The following is an 8,533-nucleotide window of genomic DNA, read 5'->3' as shown; positions in this document are numbered from 1 at the left end:
TTTGACAGTTCGTTGAGTCAAACAGATATCATAAAATATGTACCAACGACGACACTTGACTCCGAAAATCAACTAATTTTGTCACTGTAAAAAGTTGTCAATTTGCGTCATCTATTTATGACATCAAGTAATATTATTACTTCCGTTGTGTTGTTGATTTAGCGGATTTCAGTCGCCATTTTGATTCTTTTTTTACTATTAGGGTTAGCTCGAGAGGTTAGTCATAAGTGTTATTAAAGGTGCTAGGGTGTTTGTTTTCCATAAATTAAGTAAAGGGGAGACATTCCGAAAGCTCCTACCTCCCCAGTATTCTTTAAATTTGTATTTTCACTGTTGATATTTTGTCAGGCATTTATTTATTCAGTTTGTCATTATATAGAAGTATTTTTAAAACTCTAGAACAAACCTTGATAGATTTGTGAAAGTTTAACATTTCCTTATTTGACCATTGTTTTGATTTTCGCCCGCCATTGTGATTTGTTAAGTATTGAAAGGTAGTGCAAAGAAGTCCGAGAGTTGTTTTTTTTCTATTAGGGTTAGCTCGAGAGGTTAGTCATTAGTGTTATTAAAGGTGCTAGGGTGTTTGTTTTTCCATAAGTTAAGTAAAGGGGAGACATTCCGAAAGCTCCTACATCCCCAGTACCCTTTCTTAAAAAAATATAGCATTGTGGAGAAAATTGTGCTTATTTGAGTAAATAAAAAAATTGATACGGCGCACAACTCTACTGAAAGATTTGAAAATTAGAAATGTATTTTTTACAGATAGATAAACAGATAACTTGATTTCCTTTTATAATTTAAAGTCAGTTTGAAAGTTCGTTGAGTCAAACAGATATCATAAAATATGTACCAACGACGACACTTGAATCCCAAAATCAACTAATTTTGACACTGTAAAAAGTTGTCAATTTGCGTCATCTATTTATGACATCAAGAATTATTATTACTTCCGTTGGGTTTTTGATTTAGCGGTGATCAGTTTTGTTATGTATGTTCTAATTGTGTGTATGTTTGTGTGTGAGTGTGTGTGTGTGTGCGTGTGTGTGTTTGTGTTTGTGTGTGTGTGTGTTGTGTGTGGTGTATACATTTGTGTGTGGGTGTTGGCATTTTTCAGCAAATCGTGGCATTCATAGTGATATTATTCACTTGATCACATGAAGGTATTTCAGTCGCCATTTTGATTCTTTTTTTACTATTAGGGTTAGCTCGAGAGGTAAGTCATAAGTGTTATTAAAGGTGCTAGGGCGTTTGTTTTTCCATAAGTTAAGTAAAGGGGAGACATTCCGAAAGCTCCTACATCCCCAGTATTCTTTAAATTTGTATTTTCACCGTTGATATTTTGTCAGGCATTTTAAAAACTCTAGAACAAACCTTGATAGATTTGTGAAAGTTTAACATTTCCTTATTTGACCATTGTTTTGATTTTCGCCCGCCATTTTGATTTGTTAAGTATTGAAAGGTAGTGCAAAGAAGTCCGAGAGTTGTTTTTTTTTACTATTAGGGTTAGCTCGAGAGGTTAGTCATAAGTGTTATTAAAGGTGCTAGGGTCTTTGTTTTTCCATAAGTTAAGTATAGGGGAGACATTCCGAAAGCTCCTACATCCCCAGTATTCTTTAAATTTGTATTTTCACCTTTGATGTCACGGGTCAGAGGCTATAGTGGCTTACACTTCATATTGGGCCACACAGAAAAATCAACCGAAGATATACCAAATTACACAGACAACGTTGTTTACCAATCTGCCCTCATTAAATGATGGTGAGTACAGTATCGAATGAAAATAGTTCTTTCCCCGCGAAATTGCGGGCTTTTTACTAGTAACATTAAAATAAATTTAAAAGCAATTTATCAGATAGATGATATTATACGTAAAATAATGATTTGGAGAGGAAATGATAAACGGACTGACTATTAAATGGCTAAGCTCTAAACAACATTATAGATAGATCGAAGTTGGCGTCACTCCGGCCTTTGTTATTGTTTTTTTTTTTGCCATCCGCGTTTATGAGTAATTCCCACTAAACTGTATTAACGACCAGACTATAAACGTTCAAGATTACACAGATTTTGTGTGTTGGTCCGTTGTACTTCCGGATGGCAATGTTATGAGCTTCTAAGCTAAACGCGTACCATCTATAAGTTAGGATACGAAATGATAAGGTAAAATCAAAAAAAAAAAAACAAAAAAAAAAAAAAACAACATTGAGGGAATTACAATGTGGTTTACGTAATCACATGTTACAACGAATGACAAAATCAGTCGGATGGTGAAAAGGTTTGAACTGAGATATTGCCAAGTTTTGTTAGAAGGTCAATTTTTTAAATCAAAGATCGAGTAGTTCTTGTCATAAATAATTAAATCAACCCTTTTTGTACATCTTCGGGAAATGTCATAGCTTAATTTCACTTCTAAATATTTTTTACGGCTAGTAAAGTTGAAAAAGTATGACATTTGAGAAAAGTTCCTGGATACCCTTCCCATACATCTGACCATAATTTCATGAAAAATCACCCGATTTACTAGAAATAAAGATTAAAATGCTCTGGAGAGCATATACTTTCAGAAATATGGAAATCCAGAAATTTCACCTTCCGACTGATTATGCCATACATAAAAATATTAATAATTGACATGATTTATTTTGGGGGAAAACGGGCTTCAAAGCGTTGCAAACTAATTAACCCTCCAGTTATCAGCCAGTTTCCGAACTTCTCCCAAAACTTCACACTTACCCAACACAAAAATTCATTTTTCTTGCTGGAACAGAAAAGCAATGAGAACATTCTAGAGATAGACTGAAGTTGAAGTCAGTCGGGTCTTTGTTATTGTTTTTTTGCCATCCGCGTTTATGAGTAGTTCTCACAAACCTGTATTATCCGAGACTACAAACGTTCATGGATACAAACAGTTTTGTGTTTTGATCCGTTATACTTCCGGATGGCAATGTTGTGAACTCCTTAGCAAAGCGCATACTATCTATACATTGTGTTGTTCAGCGTAATGAACGCTACAACACAGTGTCGAGTTTTTATAGCTATTACCAAAAGAAAATGGTGTTGTACACATGAAATCAGAATGATAAAATTGTTGGTTGCATTGTAACTAAAATATTCTAAAATTGAGCTTCATATAGCGCAATATCCACTAAATGTGCTCAAAGCGCTTTACAAAGGGTCCCTGGTCAACAGCAACATTTAACATGTAGGACGAGACATGCCGCCTTGTAAGGCGACATTACACTTTTCGGACAACGACACTGCTGTTAACGGCCAGGTACTCATTTTACACCTGAGTACGGTGAGATAATGTGAGTAAAGAGCCTTTTCCAAGGACTCAACTATGCGCCGAGCGCGAAGCTCGAACCCAGGACCTTTCGATACGAAAGCGAGTGTCATACCACTAGAACACATAGCCGCACATAGCCGTAACGAATGTGACGATTTTCCTATAGATAGTATGCGCTTGGCAGATTTTTTTCCAACCCCCCTTCCCCCCTCTATGTCCATCCAGCAGTGAATGGGTAGCCGAGTCTGTAAAAATTGGAGGAAAGTACTTTGCGATAGACTAGCGTCCTATCCAAAGGATATCAAGCAATTGCTATTGTCCGTTTCACGCTATAGAAAGCGGGATAAACTCCACGGATCAAATGACTCTGAAGGACTATTCGTAGCAATATGAGTTATAAACAAGAAGTGATTCAGAACCATGTTCTGTGAACCCGAGTTTAACCTCCTTTAATATAGGACGCCAAGTCCATCCAAAGTACATTCGTCAGATCTGAATAGACCCGGCTACTCAAACACTGCAGGGTAGGCGGAATGATCAAGCGGAAAAACACAATCACAATTTCACATGAGGACATACCGGTCATTTTGTTAAGTACATTCCGTCAGAACAGATACACCTAGCTACCCTTTGGTAGGGTCGGGAGAAACAAATATTATAATTTACACTCGAGGGGTTGCTCTAGCAACTGAGCTCTAGAGACCCTCTAAAACTGGATATGCGGTCTAGCGGTGTGACACTTGCTAAAATTCCCTCTGTTCATCCCCAAAGGGAAATTTATAATTAAGGTCTATTCTAAGGGAAGATTGGAATAACCCAGGCGTTAGCCACAGTGCAGCGCGGCAAAAGTGAGCTAGGTGACTTGCTCAAGGCCACACAACGCGGCGGCTAGTAGTCGAACTCGGTACCTTTTGGATACGAAGCAAAGACCGTGCCGCTGAGTCAAGCTGCCCGCTATAGATAGAACGAAGATGACGTCACACAGGCCTTTGTTATTGTTTTTTTGCCATCCGCGTTTGTGAGTTGTTCTCACTAAACTGTTTCGATATTCCAAGGATGACGTCACTCAGGCCTTTGTTATTGTTTTTGCCATCCGCGTTTGTGAGTTGTCTCACTAAACTGTATTAACCAGACTATAAAAGTTCATGGTTACACACATTTTGTGTGTTGGTCGGTTATTCTTCCGGATGGCAATGTTGTGAACTCCTAGGCCAAGCGCATTCTATCTATTGATGTTAACTGATAGGAAATTATGGCACCGATGAAATTAGGGAAGCTTTTAGAATTATGATAACTGGTAATATTGTAATGATTGATTGACCTCTTATCGATAGAAACAAGACATAAAAAAATTATTAACAATAAAACAAACAACGAAAAAAAAAACCCCAAAAAATAAACAAAACAGAACAAAAGAATTCAGCTTTTTTATATAGAGCAATATCCACTAAACGTGCTCAAAGCGCTTTACAATGGGTCCCTGGCCAACAGCAACACGTAACACGTAGGACTAGACATGACGCCCATATTAGGCGATATTACAAATTTTTTTTCGGACAGAGACAAGGCTGTTAACGGTCAGTTACTCATTTACACCCAAGTACGATGACAGAATGTGAGTAAAGAGCCTTTTCTAAGCACTCAACTATGCGCCGAGCGAGGCTCGAACCCATGACCTTCCGATCCGAAAGCGAGTTATATACTACACGACACATAGCTAGCTACACAATAAAAACAACAACAAAAATCCCCAAACAAAAAAAAAAAAAGAAAAAAAAAAAGAAGGAAATTAAACAAAATTTAAAAAGGAGAAAGAACTTTAAAAAAAAAAATGAAACTCGACTCCACAAATTGAGAATCGGAGAATTCAAAAAAGCCAATCAACCACAAATGGGACTTGAGATAAAATCAGACTAATATAATTTGGCAAAAAAAAAAAAAAAAACATTAAAAAAAAATTTTGGCCAGAAAATCGGACACTTCAAATAATATAGACAATAACATAAAGAGGAGTGAGGATAGATAGTATGCGCTTGGCTAAGAAGCTCATAACATTGCCATCCGGAAGTATAACGGACCAACACACAAAACTGTGTGTATCCATGAACGTTTATAGTCAGGTTAATACAATTCAGTGAGCATTACTCATAAACGCGGATGGCAAAAAACAATAACAAAGACATGAGTGACGTCATCTTCGAACTATCTATAGAAGTAGACCAAAGAAGGTCACCAAACATGACAAATATCTAGTGTTAAAAGTGAAAAATATTGTATTAAAATTTGGTGTTTTGAAGACATTTTGAAAATTGTGGTCATCTTATTCTATCGATTAATGAGTTACGTTTAAAGTTTTCTGGCCAAATATTTTAATGTTAAAGATTGTTTTTGCTCTGTCGTGCGGAACTGGAGCCAAAGAATAATAGAAATAGCTAAAAGACCACCAGTGAGATTTGAGACGATGATAAATTTGTATTTTTCTACTTGTGTTAACTGTAATGTCGGAGTGACATTCGTGAGGAAATGGTTCACTAATCCTGACGACAGAACAATGATTAATTTAAATCGATTTTTCGTTTAGGATAATCGTTATCAAATTCAGGAGTTAAGTATTGACAGCAATTGATGGATATGATTATATAAAATATAATATAATATAATATAATTAATATAATATAATATAATATAATATAATATAATATAATATAATATAATATAATATAATATAATATAATATAATATAATATAATATAATATAATATAATATAATATAATATAATATAATATAATATAATATAATATAATATAATACCATATGTATAATATATATATTTCTAAAAAGGAAAGAAAACTTGGGTATTTTGATAACGAACAAAAAAGACTATAATACCTTCGAAAAAGAATAAAATACAAAACACAGAATGAGTAGTTTGATAATGTAGTTAAGAAAAACGATTTAACAGCTTCGAATAAGAAGAAAATACCAGGTTTGAGAGGGATTAAAAAACAACAACCAAGATCAGGCTCTATACTCCCATTCTCGCACTCAGGAGTAAAATGAGCACCTTGCCGGTAGCTGTATTGATAAACTACTCACAATATCCTCCTGCCGGATATAACGTATTATATACAGAACTATGTCAGATGAAGTGAGAAGGAAAGTGCCAGAAGACAATCATAGAGAAAAATAATTTCGCGGCGGTGATGGGGTTTGTGGTTGAGTCACGCTCTCCCCGGCCAGGCGGAGTTGTCGTACCAGTAAGGTCGCGGGTTCAAACCCCCATCACTTCATCTCTTGTTGTTATCAACATAAGTGCCTGCTCCACTCACTTTTTCTGGACAAAACTATGTGTGGTTACCTTAGACGTTTATAGTCAGATTGATATAAATTAGTGAGAACTAATCATTGAAATGGCTGTCTAAAAACATTTACAGAGGGCTGAGTAACGTCAACTTTGTTGTGGTCTAGTGGTATGACACTCGCTTTCGGATCGGAAGGTCCTGGGTTCGAGCCTCTCGCTCGGCGCATAATTGAGTCCTTGGGAAAGGCTCTTTACTCACATTCTCTCACCGTACTCAGGTGTAAAATGAGTACCTGACCGTTAACAGCGTTGTCTTTGTCCTAAAAATTGTAATATCGCCTAACAGGCGTCATGTCCCATCCTACATGTTAAATGTTGCTGTTGACCAGGGACCCCTTGTAAAGCGCTTTGAGCACATTTAGTGGATATTGCGCTATATAAAGCTCAAATTTTTTTCTTCTATAGTTTTTGTTGTAAAAAAAATATGGACAATTCGTGGAAATGCGCTATAAAATTGTTCATGTTTATTTTATTGTTTGAGAGAGATTTAGTGTCCCAAACACAGGGATAAAAGGAGAAAGCTTAAACAGGAGAAAACGGTAAGGGCTGCCTGAAGCCGGTGATCGTAAAATACTAACGAAAGAGTGAAAATGGAAAGGTTTCGTATGGGAACAGAACAGACAATGGACGTTTCGGGTACAAACCCTTCGTCAGCACAACAGTACACAAACAAACGTGGAAAACAAATAAAATACGTATGGGAACAAAACAGGCAATGGACGCTTCGGATACAAATCCTTCGTCAGCACAACAGTACACAAACAAACGTGGAAAACAAATAAAATACGTATGGGAACAAAACAGGCAATGGACGCTTCGGATACAAATCCTTCGTCAGCACAACAGTACACAAACAAACGTGGAAAACAAATAAAATACGTATGGGAACAAAACAGGCAATGGACGCTTCGGATACAAATCCTTCGTCAGCACAACAGTACACAAACAAACGTGGAAAACAAATAAGGGAAGCCTTTTCATTTTCATTTAAAAAGAGATGAAGTGAGTAGAAAAGTGCCAGAAGACAATAGAGAATAAAACGGTTTTCGCGGCGGTGATGGGTTTGAACCTGCGACCTTATTGGTACGACAATCCGCCTGGCCGCTGAGAGCGTGACTCTCTTTCCATTTTTACTCTTTCGTTAGTATTAAAGCTTAAACAGGGGATTTTTGGGAGCGAAGTGACTATTCTCATCCCCCTAGTCTAGGATGCTAGTCTTCATAATAGTAGTCCACAATTGTTGTATGTTTAATCCAAAGGTTGTAATGCAGTAATTTGTTAAGTTTCTTGTCACAAGTTGCACAATTAAAAAACAAAAAGTCAATCAAATCCAAATCGCAAAAAGCCGGCGACGTTTTTTTCGGTAATCCAATCGGCCGGGGGGGGGGGGGGGGGGGGGGGGGGGGATGAGAATAGAGGCAGCCTTTTGGGAGTGACGTGTTGAAATGTGCTCAGTTCTCTCTCACAGGCGTTGTTGTTGTTGGGATGGGGATAAGGTGGGAAGGGGGGGGGGGGGGGGGGGACTCCAGTATTGGGGAGGAAGGAGGGGTGAAGAAAAACACAGGGCTGGTGGGACGAGGGTGTGGGGCGTGGGGTGGGGGTGGGGGTTGGGGGGGTAAGGGTGGTGAGAGGTGATCGGTAGTGCGCGTGCTTTCAAAGGTGAGCAGGTGTTATGGCAAGTGTGAGTGACGGACGGACGGACGGACGGACGGCCCCTTGTCCCCTTGTGCTATGTTGTTGTCTGTCCATCTCGCGAGAAGTGATGTGATGAGAGGATTTGTCATGAGTGGGTTTTTGCGTTTGTTGATACTGGAAAACTCTGTGAGAGTAGTGAGAGTGTGGGGAGGGAAGGAGTGGGGGGGGGGGGGGGGGGGGGGGGGGGGGG

The 8,533-nt window shown here is 38.0% G+C and overlaps 1 long non-coding RNA gene across 1 annotated transcript in view; it reads left to right on the top strand.

Moving 5' to 3' along the window:
- The first annotated feature begins 527 nt into the window (after positions 1–527).
- LOC144965671 (uncharacterized) overlaps positions 528–8,533 on the top strand; it is a 36,640-nt gene continuing 28,634 nt past the window's right edge. Inside the window, exon 1 of the long non-coding RNA XR_013644082.1 lies at positions 528–1,213. This is a non-coding gene — a long non-coding RNA (uncharacterized LOC144965671). The remainder of the gene's footprint in view (positions 1,214–8,533) is intronic.

The sequence above is a fragment of the Berghia stephanieae genome, chromosome 1 (genome assembly GCF_034508935.2).
Source record: "Berghia stephanieae isolate SIO BIC M18660-M18661 chromosome 1, UCSD_Bste_1.3, whole genome shotgun sequence".
Classification (NCBI taxonomy): Eukaryota; Metazoa; Mollusca; class Gastropoda; order Nudibranchia; family Aeolidiidae; genus Berghia; species Berghia stephanieae.
The sequence above is the reverse complement of the archived record's forward strand: the minus strand, read 5'-3'. Positions and strand labels throughout refer to the sequence as shown.